This window comes from Brassica napus, chromosome C1, assembly GCF_020379485.1.
Source record: "Brassica napus cultivar Da-Ae chromosome C1, Da-Ae, whole genome shotgun sequence".
Classification (NCBI taxonomy): Eukaryota; Viridiplantae; Streptophyta; class Magnoliopsida; order Brassicales; family Brassicaceae; genus Brassica; species Brassica napus.
Genome location: NC_063444.1, coordinates 50795424 through 50812660, shown reverse-complemented (window position 1 = coordinate 50812660; position 17237 = coordinate 50795424).

The following is a 17237-nucleotide window of genomic DNA, read 5'->3' as shown; positions in this document are numbered from 1 at the left end:
CATATTCTACATTTGTATTAATGTATGCTAAACTCTTTTTCATGGTAAATGAGCATCGTTCAATTATTGTTTTATCAATTAATTTAGTAAAACTTCATAATACTCCCTAAATCGATGGAATAACCACTATAAAATATTATTTTCTTGATAAACGGAGACGACAAGGCTCCAAACCTCTTTGAACATCATATGTTAGTGCAGGATGTGCAACTAGGCATTAAAACAATATTGTCATATTTTTTGAAATTTTCTCAAAATCTATGGGCTAACCCCTACAAAAATATTGAGTTTTGGTAAATACTTTATATACTGAAGCCTATAATCTTTAGTGTTGTTTTAAAATTTTATACCATATTCTACATTTGTATTAATGTATGCTAAACTCTTTTTCATGGTAAATGAGCATCGTTCAATTGTTTTTATCAATAATTTAGTAAAACTTCATAATACTCCCTAAATCGATGGAATAACCACTATAAAATTATTATTTTCTTGATAAACGGAGACGACAAAGGCTCCAAACCTCTTTGAACATCATCATATGTTAGTGCAGGATGCAACTAGGCATTAAAACAATATTGTCATATTTTTTGAAATTTTCTCAAAATCTATGGGCTAACCCCTACAAAATATTGAGTTTTTGGTAAATACTTTATATACTGAAGCCTATAATCTTTAGTGTTGTTTAAAATTTCTACCATATTCTACATTTGTATTAATGTATGCTAAACTCTTTTTCATGGTAAATGAGCATCGTTCAATTTTTTTATCAATTAATTTAGTAAAACTTCATAATACTCCCTAAATCGATGGAATAACCACTATAAAATTATTATTTTCTTGATAAACGGAGACGACAAAGGCTCCAAACCTCTTTTAACATCATCATATGTTAGTGCAGGATGCAACTAGGCATTAAAACAATATTGTCATATTTTTTGAAATTTTCTCAAAATCTATGGGCTAACCCTACAAAAATATTGAGTTTTGGTAAATACTTTATATACTGAAGCCTATAATCTTTAGTGTTGTTTTAAAATTTCTACCATATTCTACATTGTATTAATGTATGCTAAACTCTTTTTCATGGTAAATGAGCATCGTTCATTTTTTTATCAATTAATTTAGTAAAACTTCATATAATACTCCCTAAATCGATGGAATAACCACTATAAAATTATTATTTTCTTGATAAACGGAGACGACAAAGGCTCCAAACCTCTTTGAACATCATCATATGTTAGTGCAGGATGCAACTAGGCATTAAAACAATATTGTCATTTTTTTGAAATTTTCTCAAAATCTATGGGCTAACCCCTACAAAAATATTGAGTTTTTGGTAAATACTTTATATACTGAAGCCTATAATCTTTAGTGTTGTTTTAAATTTTCTACCATATTCTACATTTGTATTAATGTATGCTAAACTCTTTTCATGGTAAATGAGCATCGTTCATTTTTTTTATCAATTAATTTAGTAAAACTTCATAATACTCCCTAAATCGATGGAATAACCACTATAAAATTATTATTTCTTGATAAACGGAGACACAAAGGCTCCAAACCTCTTTGAACATCATCATATGTAGTGCAGGATGATGCAACTAGGCATTAAAACAATATTGTCATATTTTTGAAATTTTCTCAAAATCTATGGGAACCCCTACAAAAATATTGAGTTTTTGGTAAATACTTTATATAATGAAGCCTATAATCTTTAGTGTTGTTTTAAAATTTTTACCATATTCTACATTTGTATTAATGTATGCTAAACTCTTTTCATGGTAAATGAGCATCGTTCAATTTTTTTTATCAATTAATTTAGTAAAACTTCATAATACCCTAAATCGATGGAATAACCACTATAAAATTATTATTTTCTTGATAAACAGAGACGACAAAGGCTCCAAACCTCTTTGAACATCATCATATGTTAGTGCAGGATGCAACTAGGCATTAAAACAATAGTGTCATATTTTTTGAAATTTTCTCAAAATCTATGGGCTAACCCCTACAAAATATTGAGTTTTGGTAAATACTTTATATACTGAAGCCTATAATCTTTAGTGTTGTTTTAAAATTTCTACCATATTCTACATTTGTATTAATGTATGCTAAACTCTTTTTCATGGTAAATGAGCATCGTTCATTTTTTTATCAATTAATTTGTAAAAAACTTCATAATACTCCCTAAATCGATGGAATAACCACTATAAAATTATTATTTTCTTGATAAACGGAGACGACAAGGCTCCAAACCTCTTTGAACATCATCATATGTTAGTGGAGGATGCAACTAGGTATGAAAACTATATTGTCATATTTTTTGAAATTTTCTCAAAATCTATGGGATAACCCCTACAAAAATATTGAGTTTTGGTAAATACTTTATATACTGAAGCCTATAATCTTTAGTGTTGTTTTAAAATTCTACCATATTCTACATTTGTATTAATGTATGAAACTCTTTTTCATGGTAAATGAGCATCGTTCATTTTTTTTATCAATTAATTAGTAAAACTTCATAATACTCCCTAAATCGATGGAATAACCACTATAAAATTATTATTTTCTTGAAAAACGGAGACGACAAAGGCTCCAAACCTCTTTGAACATCATCATATGTTAGTGCAGGATGCAACTAGGCATTAAAACAATATTGTCATATTTTTTGAAATTTTCTCAAAATCTATGGCTAACCCCTACAAAAATATTGAGTTTTTGGTAAATACTTTATATACTGAAGCCTATAATCTTTAGTGTTGTTTTAAAATTTCTACCATATTCTACATTTGTATTAATGTATGCTAAACTCTTTTTCATGGTAAATGAGCATCGTTCAATTGTTTTTATCAAATAATTTAGTAAAACTTCATAATACTCCCTAAATCGATGGAATAACCACTATAAAATTATTATTTCTTGATAAACGGAGACGACAAAGGCTCCAAACCTCTTTGAACATCATCATATGTTAGTGCAGGATGCACAACTAGGCATTAAAACAATATTGTCATATTTTTTGAAATTTTCTCAAAATCTATGGGCTAAACCCCTAAAAAATATTGAGTTTTTGGTAAATACTTTATATACTGAAGCCTATAATCTTTAGTGTTGTTTTAAAATTTCTACCATATTCTACATTTGTATTAATGTATGCTAAACTCTTTTTCATGGTAAATGAGCATCGTTCATTTTTTTTATCAATTAATTTAGTAAACTTCATAATACTCCCTAAATCGATGGAATAACCACTATAAAATTATTATTTTCTTGATAAACGGAGACGACAAAGGCTCCAAACCTCTTTGAACATCATCATATGTTAGTGCAGGATGCAACTAGGCATTAAAACAATATTGTCATATTTTTGAAATTTTCTCAAAATCTATGGGCTAACCCCTACAAAATATTGAGTTTTTGGTAAATACTTTATATACTGAAGCCTATAATCTTTAGTGTTGTTTTAATTTTTACCATATTCTACATTTGTATTAATGTATGCTAAATTTTTCATGGTAAATGAGCATCGTTCATTTTTTTTATCAATTAATTTAGTAAAACTTCATAATACTCCCTAAATCGATGGAATAACCACTATAAAATTATTATTTCTTGAAAACGGAGACGACAAAGGCTCCAAACCTCTTTGAACATCATCATATGTTAGTGCAGGATGAACATAGGCATTATTAAAACAATATTGTCATATTTTTTGAAATTTTCTCAAAATCTATGGGCTAACCCCTACAAAAATATTGAGTTTTGGTAAATACTTTATATACTGAAGCCTATAATCTTTAGTGTTGTTTTAAATTTCTACCATATTCTACATTTGTATTAATGTATGCTAAACTCTTTTTCATGGTAAATGAGCATCGTTCATTTTTTTTATCAATTAATTTAGTAAAACTTCATAATACCCTAAATCGATGGAATAACCACTATAAAATTATTATTTCTTGATAAACGGAGACGACAAAGGCTCCAAACCTCTTTGAACATCATCATATGTTAGTGCAGGATGCAACTAGGCATTAAAACAATATGTCATATTTTTTGAAATTTTCTCAAAATCTATGGGCTAACCCCTACAAAAATATTGAGTTTTTGGTAAATACTTTATATACTGAAGCCTATAATCTTTAGTGTTGTTTTAAATTGCTACCATATTCTACATTTGTATTAATGTATGCAAAACTCTTTTTCATGGTAAATGAGCATCGTTCATTTTTTTTATCAATTAATTTAATAAAACTTCATAATACTCCCTAAATCGATGGAATAACCACTATAAAATTATTATTTTCTTGATAAACGGAGACGACAAAGGCTCCAAACCTCTTTGAACATCATCATATGTTAGTGCAGGATGCAACTAGGCATTAAAACAATATTGTCGTATTTTTTGAAATTTTCTCAAAATCTATGGGCTAACCCCTACAAAAATATTGAGTTTTTGGTAAATACTTTATATACTGAAGCCTATAATCTTTAGTGTTGTTTTAAAATTTCTACCATATTCTACATTTGTATTAATGTATGCTAAACTTTTTTTTCATGGTAAATGAGCATCGTTCATTTTTTTTATCAATTAATTTAGTAAAACTTCATAATACTCCCTAAATCGATGGAATAACCACTATAAAATTATTATTTCTTGATAAACGGAGACGACAAAGCTCCAAACCTCTTTGAACATCATCATATGTTAGTGCAGGATGCAACTAGGCATTAAAACAATATTGTCATATTTTTTGAAATTTTCTCAAAATCTATGGGCTAACCCCTACAAAAATATTGAGTTTTTGGTAAATACTTTATATACTGAAGCCTATATTCTTTAGTGTTGTTTTAAAATTTCTACCATATTCTACATTTGTTTTAATGTATGCTAAACTCTTTTTCATGGTAAATGAGCATCGTTCAATTTTTTTTATTAATTAATTTGTAAAACTTCATAATACTCCCTAAATCGATGGAATAACCACTATAAAATTATTATTTTCTTGATAAACGGAGACGACAAGGCTCCAAACCTCTTTGAACATCATCATATGTTAGTGCAGGATGCAACTAGGCATTAAAACAATATTGTCGTATTTTTTGAAATTTTCTCAAAATCTATGGGCTAACCCCTACAAAAATATTGAGTTTTTGGTAAATACTTTATATACTGAAGCCTATAATCTTTAGTGTTGTTTTAAAATTTCTACCATATTCTACATTTGTATTAATGTATGCTAAACTCTTTTTCATGGTAAATGAGCATCGTTCAATTTTTTTTATTAATTAATTTGTAAAACTTCATAATACTCCCTAAATCGATGGAATAACCACTATAAAATTATTATTTCTTGATAAACGGAGACGACAAAGGCTCCAAACCTCTTTGAACATCATCATATGTTAGTGAAGGATGAAATTAGGCATTAAAACAATATTGTCGTATTTTTTGAAATTTTCTCAAAATCTATGGGCTAACCCCTACAAAAATATTGAGTTTTTGGTAAATACTTTATATACTGAAGCCTATAATCTTTAGTGTTGTTTTAAAATTTTTACCATATTCTACATTTGTATTAATGTATGCTAAACTCTTTTCATGGTAAATGAGCATCGTTCAATTTTTTTTATCAATTAATTTAGTAAAACTTCATAATACTCCCTAAATCGATGGAATAACCACTATAAAATTATTATTTCTTGATAAACGGAGACGACAAAGGCTCCAAACCTCTTTGAACATCATCATGTTAGTGCAGGATGCAACTAGGCATTAAAACAATATTGTCATATTTTTGAAATTTTCTCAAAATCTATGGGCTAACCCCTACAAAAATATTGAGTTTTTGGTAAATACTTTATATACTGAAGCCTATAATCTTTAGTGTTGTTTTAAAATTTCTACCATATTCTACATTTGTATTAATGTATGCTAAACTCTTTTTCATGGTAAATGAGCATCGTTCAATTTTTTTATCAATTAATTTAGTAAAACTTCATAATACTCCCTAAATCGATGGAATAACCACTATAAAATTATTATTTTCTTGATAAACGGAGACGACAAAGGCTCCAAACCTCTTTGAACATCATCATATGTTAGTGCAGGATGCAACTAGGCATTAAAACAATATTGTCATATTTTTTGAAATTTTCTCAAAATCTATGGGCTAACCCCTACAAAAATATTGAGTTTTTGGTAAATACTTTATATACTGAAGCCTATAATCTTTAGTGTTGTTTTAAAATTTCTACCATATTCTACATTTGTATTAATGTATGCTAAACTCTTTTTCATGGTAAATGAGCATCGTTCAATTTTTTTTATCAATTAATTTAGTAAAACTTCATAATACTCCCTAAATCGATGGAATAACCACTATAAAAAATTTATTTTCTTGATAAACGGAGACGACAAAGGCTCCAAACCTCTTTGAACATCATCATATGTTAGTGCAGGATGCAACTAGGCATTAAAACAATATTGTCATATTTTTTGAAATTTTCTCAAAATCTATGGGCTAACCCCTACAAAAATATTGAGTTTTTGGTAAATACTTTATATACTGAAGCCTATAATCTTTAGTGTTGTTTAAAATTTCTACCATATTCTACATTTGTATTAATGTATGCTAAACTCTTTTTCATGGTAAATGAGCATCGTTCAATTTTTTTTATCAATTAATTTAGTAAAACTTCATAATACTCCCTAAATCGATGGAATAACCACTATAAAATTATTATTTCTTGATAAACGGAGACGACAAAGGCTCCAAACCTCTTTGAACATCATCATATGTTAGTGCAGGATGCAACTAGGCATTAAAACAATATTGTCATATTTTTTGAAATTTTCTCAAAATCTATGGGCTAACCCCTACAAAAATATTGAGTTTTTGGTAAATACTTTATATACTAAGCCTATAATCTTTAGTGTTGTTTTAAAATTTCTACCATATTCTACATTTGTATTAATGTATGCTAAACTCTTTTTCATGGTAAATGAGCATCGTTCAATTGTTTTTATCAATTAATTTAGTAAAACTTCATAATACTCCCTAAATCGATGGAATAACCACTATAAAATTATATTTTCTTGATAGATGCAACGGAGACGACAAAGGCTCCAAACCTCTTTGAACATCATCATATGTTAGTGAAAGATGCAACTAGGCATTAAAACAATATTGTCATATTTTTTGAAATTTTCTCAAAATCTATGGGCTAACCCCTACAAAAATATTGAGTTTTTGGTAAATACTTTATATACTGAAGCCTATAATCTTTAGTGTTGTTTTAAAATTTCTACCATATTGTACATTTGTATTAATGTATGCTAAACTCTTTCATGGTAAATGAGCATCGTTCAATTGTTTTTATCAATTAATTTAGTAAAACTTAATAATACTCCCTAAATCGATGGAATAACCACTATAAAATTATGATTTTCTTGATAAACGGAGACGACAAAGGCTCCAAACCTCTTTGAACATCATCATATGTTAGTGCAGGATGCAACTAGGCATTAAAACAATATTGTCATATTTTTTGAAATTTTCTCAAAATCTATGGGCTAACCCCTACAAATATTGAGTTTTTGGTAAATACTTTATATACTGAAGCCTATAATCTTTAGTGTTGTTTTAAAATTTCTACCATATTCTACATTTGTATTAATGTATGCTAAACTCTTTTTCATGGTAAATGAGCATCGTTCAATTGTTTTTATCAATTAATTTAGTAAAACTTCATAATACTCCCTAAATCGATGGAATAACCACTATAAAATTATTATTTTCTTGATAAACGGAGACGACAAAGGCTCCAAACCTCTTTGAACATCATCATATGTTAGTGCAGGATGCAACTAGGCATTAAAACAATATTGTCATATTTTTTGAATTTTCTCAAAATCTATGGGCTAACCCCTACAAAAATATTGAGTTTTTGGTAAATACTTTATATACTGAAGCCTATAATCTTTAGTGTTGTTTTAAAATTTCTACCATATTCTACATTTGTATTAATGTATGCTAAACTCTTTTTCATGGTAAATGAGCATCGTTCAATTTTTTTATCAATTAATTTAGTAAAACTTCATAATACTCCCTAAATCGATGGAATAACCACTATAAAATTATTATTTTCTTGATAAACGGAGACGACAAAGGCTCCAAACCTCTTTGAACATCATCATATGTTAGTGCAGGATGCAACTAGGCATTAAAACAATATTGTCATATTTTTTGAAATTTTCTCAAAATCTATGGGCTAACCCCTACAAAATATTGAGTTTTTGGTAAATACTTTATATACTGAAGCCTATAATCTTTAGTGTTGTTTAAAATTTTTTACCATATTCTACATTTGTATTAATGTATGCTAAACTCTTTTTCATGGTAAATGAGCATCGTTCAATTTTTTTATCAATTAATTTAGTAAAACTTCATAATACTCCCTAAATCGATGGAATAACCACTATAAAATTATTATTTTCTTGATAAACGGAGACGACAAAGGCTCCAAAATTCTTTGAACATCATCATATGTTAGTGCAGGATGCAACTAGGCATTAAAACAATATTGTCATATTTTTTGAAATTTTCTCAAAATCTATGGGCTAACCCCTACAAAAATATTGAGTTTTTGGTAAATACTTTATATACTGAAGCCTATAATCTTTAGTGTTGTTTTAAAATTTCTACCATATTCTACATTTGTATTAATGTATGCTAAACTCTTTTTCATGGTAAATGAGCATCGTTCAATTTTTTTATCAATTAATTTAGTAAAACTTCATAATACTCCCTAAATCGATGGAATAACCACTATAAATTATTATTTTCTTGATAAACGGAGACGACAAAGGCTCCAAACCTCTTTGAACATCATCATATGTTAGTGCAGGATGCAACTAGGCATTAAAACAATATTGTCATATTTTTTGAAATTTTCTCAAAATCTATGGGCTAACCCCTACAAAAATATTGAGTTTTTGGTAAATACTTTATATACTGAAGCCTATAATCTTTAGTGTTGTTTTAAAATTTTTACCATATTCTACATTTGTATTAATGTATGCTAAACTCTTTTTCATGGTAAATGAGCATCGTTCATTTTTTTTATTAATTAATTTGTAAAACTTCATAATACTCCCTAAATCGATGGAATAACCACTATAAAATTATTATTTTCTTGATAAACGGAGACGACAAAGGCTCCAAACCTCTTTGAACATCATCATATGTTAGTGCAGGATGCAACTAGGCATTAAAACAATATTGTCATATTTTTTGAAATTTTCTCAAAATCTATGGGCTAACCCCTACAAAAATATTGAGTTTTTGGTAAATACTTTATATACTGAAGCCTATAATCTTTAGTGTTGTTTTAAAATTTCTACCATATTCTACATTTGTATTAATGTATGCTAAACTCTTTTTCATGGTAAATGAGCATCGTTCAATTTTTTTATCAATTAATTTAGTAAAACTTCATAATACTCCCTAAATCGATGGAATAACCACTATAAAATTATTATTTTCTTGATAAACGGAGACGACAAAGGCTCCAAACCTCTTTGAACATCATCATATGTTAGTGCAGGATGCAACTAGGCATTAAAACAATATTGTCATATTTTTTGAAATTTTCTCAAAATCTATGGGCTAACCCCTACAAAAATATTGAGTTTTTGGTAAATACTTTATATACTGAAGCCTATAATCTTTAGTGTTGTTTTAAAATTTCTACCATATTCTACATTTGTATTAATGTATGCTAAACTCTTTTCATGGTAAATGAGCATCGTTCATTTTTTTATAAATTAATTTGTAAAACTTCATAATACTCCCTAAATCGATGGAATAACCACTATAAAATTATTATTTTCTTGATAAACGGAGACGACAAAGGCTCCAAACCTCTTTGAACATCATCATATGTTAGTGCAGGATGCAACTAGGCATTAAAACAATATTGTCATATTTTTGAAATTTTCTCAAAATCTATGGGCTAACCCCTACAAAATATATGAGTTTTTGGTAAATACTTTATATACTGAAGCCTATAATCTTTAGTGTTGTTTTAAAATTTCTACCATATTCTACATTTGTATTAATGTATGCTAAACTCTTTTTCATGGTAAATGAGCATCGTTCAATTGTTTTTATCAATTAATTTAGTAAAACTTCATAATACTCCCTAAATCGATGGAATAACCACTATAAAATTATTATTTTCTTGATAAACGGAGACGACAAAGGCTCCAAACCTCTTTGAACATCATCATATGTTAGTGCAGGATGCAACTAGGCATTAAAACAATATTGTCATATTTTTTGAAATTTTCTCAAAATCTATGGGCTAACCCCTAAAAAAATATTGAGTTTTTGGTAAATACTTTATATACTGAAGCCTATAATCTTTAGTGTTGTTTTAAAATTTCTACCATATTCTACATTTGTATTAATGTATGCTAAACTCTTTTTCATGGTAAATGAGCATCGTTCATTTGTTTTATCAATTAATTTAGTAAAACTTCCTAATACTCCCTAAATCGATGGAATAACCACTATAAAATTATGATTTTCTTGATAAACGGAGACGACAAAGGCTCCAAACCTCTTTGAACATCATCATATGTTAGTGCAGGATGCAACTAGGCATTAAAAAATATTGTCATATTTTTTGAAATTTTCTCAAAATCTATGGGCTAACCCCTACAAAAATATTGAGTTTTTGGTAAATACTTTATATACTGAAGCCTATAATCTTTAGTGTTGTTTTAAAATTTCTACCATATTCTACATTTGTATTAATGTATGCTAAACTCTTTTTCATGGTAAATGAGCATCGTTCAATTTTTTTTATCAATTAATTTAGTAAAACTTCATAATACTCCCTAAATCGATGGAATAACCACTATAAAATTATTATTTTCTTGATAAACGGAGACGACAAAGGCTCCAAACCTCTTTGAACATCATCATATGTTAGTGCAGGATGCAACTAGGCATTAAAACAATATTGTCATATTTTTGAAATTTTCTCAAAATCTATGGGCTAACCCCTACAAAATATTGAGTTTTTGGTAAATACTTTATATACTGAAGCCTATAATCTTTAGTGTTGTTTTAAAATTTTTACCATATTCTACATTTGTATTAATGTATGCTAAACTCTTTTTCATGGTAAATGAGCATCGTTCAATTTTTTTTATCAATTAATTTAGTAAAACTTCATAATACTCCCTAAATCGATGGAATAACCACTATAAAATTATTATTTTCTTGATAAACGGAGACGACAAAGGCTCCAAACCTCTTTGAACATCATCATATGTTAGTGCAGGATGCAACTAGGCATTAAAACAATATTGTCATATTTTTTGAAATTTTCTCAAAATCTATGGGCTAACCCCTACAAAATATTGAGTTTTTGGTAAATACTTTATATACTGAAGCCTATAATCTTTAGTGTTGTTTTAAAATTTCTACCATATTCTACATTTGTATTAATGTATGCTAAACTCTTTTTCATGGTAAATGAGCATCGTTTAATTGTTTTTATCAATTAATTTAGTAAAATTCATAATACTCCCTAAATCGATGGAATAACCACTATAAAATTATTATTTTCTTGATAAACGGAGACGACAAAGGCTCCAAACCTCTTTGAACATCATCATATGTTAGTGCAGGATGCAACTAGGCATTAAAACAATATTGTCATATTTTTTGAAATTTTCTCAAAATCTATGGGCTAACCCCTACAAAATATTGAGTTTTTGGTAAATACTTTATATACTGAAGCCTATAATCTTTAGTGTTGTTTTAAAATTTCTACCATATTCTACATTTGTATTAATGTATGCTAAACTCTTTTTCATGGTAAATGAGCATCGTTCAATTTTTTATCAATTAATTTAGTAAAACTTCATAATACTCCCTAAATCGATGGAATAACCACTATAAAATTATTATTTTCTTGATAAACGGAGACGACAAAGGCTCCAAACCTCTTTGAACATCATCATATGTTAGTGCATGATGCAACTAGGCATTAAAACAATATTGTCATATTTTTTGAAATTTTCTCAAAATCTATGGGCTAACCCCTACAAATATATTGAGTTTTTGGTAAATACTTTATATACTGAAGCCTATAATCTTTAGTGTTGTTTTAAAATTTCTACCATATTCTACATTTGTATTAATGTATGCTAAACTCTTTTTCATGGTAAATGAGCATCGTTCAATTTTTTTTATCAATTAATTTAGTAAAACTTCATAATACTCCCTAAATCGATGGAATAACCACTATAAAATTATTATTTTCTTGATAAACGGAGACGACAAAGGCTCCAAACCTCTTTGAACATCATCATATTTTAGTGCAGGATGCAACTAGGCATTAAAACAATATTGTCGTATTTTTTGAAATTTTCTCAAAATCTATGGGCTAACCCCTACAAAAATATTGAGTTTTTGGTAAATACTTTATATACTGAAGCCTATAATCTTTAGTGTTGTTTTAAAATTTCTACCATATTCTACATTTGTATTAATGTATTTTAAGCTCTTTTTCATGGTAAATGAGCATCGTTTAATTGTTTTTATCAATTAATTTAGTAAAACTTCATAATACTCCCTAAATCGATGGAATAACCACTATAAAATTATTATTTTCTTGATAAACGGAGACGACAAAGGCTCCAAACCTCTTTGAACATCATCATATGTTAGTGCAGGATGCAACTAGGCATTAAAACAATATTGTCATATTTTTTGAAATTTTCTCAAAATCTATGGGCTAACCCCTACAAAAATATTGAGTTTTTGGTAAATACTTTATATACTGAAGCCTATAATCTTTAGTGTTGTTTTAAAATTTCTACCATATTCTACATTTGTATTAATGTATGCTAAACTCTTTTTCATGGTAAATGAGCATCGTTTAATTGTTTTTATCAATTAATTTAGTAAAACTTCATAATACTCCCTAAATCGATGGAATAACCACTATAAAATTATTATTTTCTTGATAAACGGAGACGACAAAGGCTCCAAACCTCTTTGAACATCATCATATGTTAGTGCAGGATGCAACTAGGCATTAAAACAATATTGTCATATTTTTTGAAATTTTCTCAAATCTATGGGCTAACCCCTACAAAAATATTGAGTTTTTGGTAAATACTTTATATACTGAAGCCTATAATCTTTAGTGTTGTTTTAAAATTTCTACCATATTCTACATTTGTATTAATGTATGCTAAACTCTTTTTCATGGTAAATGAGCATCGTTCAATTGTTTTTATCAATTAATTTAGTAAAACTTCATAAACTCCCTAAATCGATGGAATAACCACTATAAAATATTATTTTCTTGATAAACGGAGACAACAAAGGCTCCAAACCTCTTTGAACATCATCATATGTTAGTGCAGGATGCAACTAGGCATTAAAACAATATTGTCATATTTTTTGAAATTTTCTCAAAATCTATGGGCTAACCCCTACAAAAATATTGAGTTTTTGGTAAATACTTTATATACTGAAGCCTATAATCTTTAGTGTTGTTTTAAAATTTCTACCATATTCTACATTTGTATTAATGTATGCTAAACTCTTTTTCATGGTAAATGAGCATCGTTTAATTGTTTTTATCAATTAATTTAGTAAAACTTCATAATACTCCCTAAATCGATGGAATAACCACTATAAAATTATTATTTTCTTGATAAACGGAGACGACAAAGGCTCCAACCTCTTTGAACATCATCATATGTTAGTGCAGGATGCAACTAGGCATTAAAACAATATTGTCATATTTTTTGAAATTTTCTCAAAATCTATGGGCTAACCCCTACAAAAATATTGAGTTTTTGGTAAATACTTTATATACTGAAGCCTATAATCTTTAGTGTTGTTTTAAAATTTCTACCATATTCTACATTTGTATTAATGTATGCTAAACTCTTTTTCATGGTAAATGAGCATCGTTCAATTTTTTTTATCAATTAATTTAGTAAAACTTCATAATACTCCCTAAATCGATGGAATAACCACTATAAAATTATTATTTTCTTGATAAACGGAGACGACAAAGGCTCCAAACCTCTTTGAACATCATCATATGTTAGTGCAGGATGCAACTAGGCATTAAAACAATATTGTCATATTTTTTGAAATTTTCTCAAAATCTATGGGCTAACCCCTACAAAAATATTGAGTTTTTGGTAAATACTTTATATACTGAAGCCTATAATCTTTAGTGTTGTTTTAAAATTTCTACCATATTCTACATTTGTATTAATGTATGCTAAACTCTTTTCATGGTAAATGAGCATCGTTTAATTGTTTTTATCAATTAATTTAGTAAAACTTCATAATACTCCCTAAATCGATGGAATAACCACTATAAAATTATTATTTTCTTGATAAACGGAGACGACAAAGGCTCCAAACCTCTTTGAACATCATCATATGTTAGTGCAGGATGCAACTAGGCATTAAAACAATATTGTCATATTTTTTGAAATTTTCTCAAAATCTATGGGCTAACCCCTACAAAATATTGAGTTTTTGGTAAATACTTTATATACTGAAGCCTATAATCTTTAGTGTTGTTTTAAAATTTTTACCATATTCTACATTTGTATTAATGTATGCTAAACTCTTTTTCATGGTAAATGAGCATCGTTCAATTTTTTTTATCAATTAATTTAGTAAAACTTCATAATACTCCCTAAATCGATGGAATAACCACTATAAAATTATTATTTTCTTGATAAACGGAGACGACAAAGGCTCCAAACCTCTTTGAACATCATCATATGTTAGTGCAGGATGAAACTAGGCATTAAAACAATATTGTCATATTTTTTGAAATTTTCTCAAAATCTATGGGCTAACCCCTACAAAAATATTGAGTTTTTGGTAAATACTTTATATACTGAAGCCTATAATCTTTAGTGTTGTTTTAAAATTTCTACCATATTCTACATTTGTATTAATGTATTTAAACTCTTTTTCATGGTAAATGAGCATCGTTCAATTGTTTTTATCAATTAATTTAGTAAAACTTCATAATACTCCCTAAATCGATGGAATAACCACTATAAAATTATTATTTTCTTGATAAACGGAGACGACAAAGGCTCCAACCTCTTTGAACATCATCATATGTTAGTGCAGGATGCAACTAGGCATTAAAACAATATTGTCATATTTTTTGAAATTTTTCAAAATCTATGGGCTAACCCCTACAAATATATTGAGTTTTTGGTAAATACTTTATATACTGAAGCCTATAATCTTTAGTGTTGTTTTAAAATTTCTACCATATTCTACATTTGTATTAATGTATGCTAAACTCCTTTTCATGGTAAATGAGCATCATTTAATTGTTTTTATCAATTAATTTAGTAAAACTTCATAATACTCCCTAAATCGATGGAATAACCACTATAAAATTATTATTTTCTTGATAAACGGAGACGACAAAGGCTCCAAACCTCTTTGAACATCATCATATGTTAGTGCATGATGAAACTAGGCATTAAAACAATATTGTCATATTTTTTGAAATTTTCTCAAAATCTATGGGCTAACCCCTACAAAAATATTGAGTTTTAGGTAAATACTTTATATAGTGAAACCTATAATCTTTAGTGTTGTTTTAAAATTTCTAATCATTTTCTACATTTGTATTAATGTATGCTAAACTCATTTTCATTATAAATGATCATCGTTCAATTATTTTTAGAAATTAATTTAGTAGAACTTCATATACTCCCTAAATTAGAGGAATAACCATTATAAAATTGCTATTTTTTTGAAAAATTGAGACAACAAAGGCTTCAAATCTCTTTGAACATCAACATATATTAGTGGAGGATGCAACTATGCATTAAAACAATATTGTCATATTTTTTGAAATTTTCTCAAAATCCATGTGTTTACTAACCCCTACGAAAATACTTAGTTATGGTAAATGTTTTATATACTGAAGACTATAATCTTTAATGTTGTTTTAAAATTTGTAACCACATTCTACATTTTTATTAATGTATTTTAAGCTCTTTTTCATTGTATATGAGAATCGATATATTTTTTATCAATTAATTTAGTAAAACTTCATAATACTCCCTAAATCAAAGAAATAACCACTATAAAATCATTTTTTTTCTTGAAAAATGGAGACAACAAAGGCTCCAAACCCCTTTGAACATTATTATATGTTAGTGCATGATGACACTATGCATTAAAACAATATTGTTATATTTTTTGAAATTTTCTCAAAATCTATGTATTAACCCCTACAAAAATATTGAGTTTTTGTTAAATACTTTATATAGTGAAGCCTATAATCTTTAGTGTTGTTTTAAAAATATTTAACCATATTCTACATTTGTGTTAATGTATTCTAAACTCTTTTTAATTATAAATGATCATCGTTCAATTGTTTTTAGAAATTAATTTAGTAGAACTTCATATACTCCCTAAATTAGAGAAATAACCATTATAAAATTGCTATTTTGTTTTGGAAAATAGAGACAACAAAGGTTCCAAACCTCTTTGCCCATCAACATATATTAGTGCAGGATGCAACTATGCATTAAAACAATATTGTCATATTTTTTGAAATGTTTCTCAAAATCCACGTGTTAACCCCTACGAAAATATTGAGTTTTTGTTAAATGTTTTATATACTGAAGCCTATAATCTTTAGTGTTGTTTTAAAATTTCTAACCACATTCTACTTTTTTATTATTGTATTTTAAGCTCTTTTTCATTGTATATGGGAATCGATATATTTTTTATCAATTAATTTAGTAAAACTTCATAATACTTCCTAAATCGAAGGAATAACCACTATAAAATCACGTTTTTCTTGAAAAATGGAGACAACAAAGGCTCCAAACCCTTTTGAACAATATAATATATTAGTGCATGATGAAACTATACATAAAAAATATTGTTGTATTGTTTGAAATTTTCTCAAAATCTATGTATTAACCCCTACAAAAATATTGAGTTTTTAGTAAAAACTTTATATAGTGAAACCTATAATCTTTAGTGTTGTTTTAAAATTTCTAATCATTTTCTACTTTTGTATTAATGTATGCAAAACTTTTTTTCATTATAAATGATCATCGTTCAATTGTTTTTAGAAATTAATTTAGTAGAACTTCATATAGTCCCTAAATTAGAGGAATAGCCATT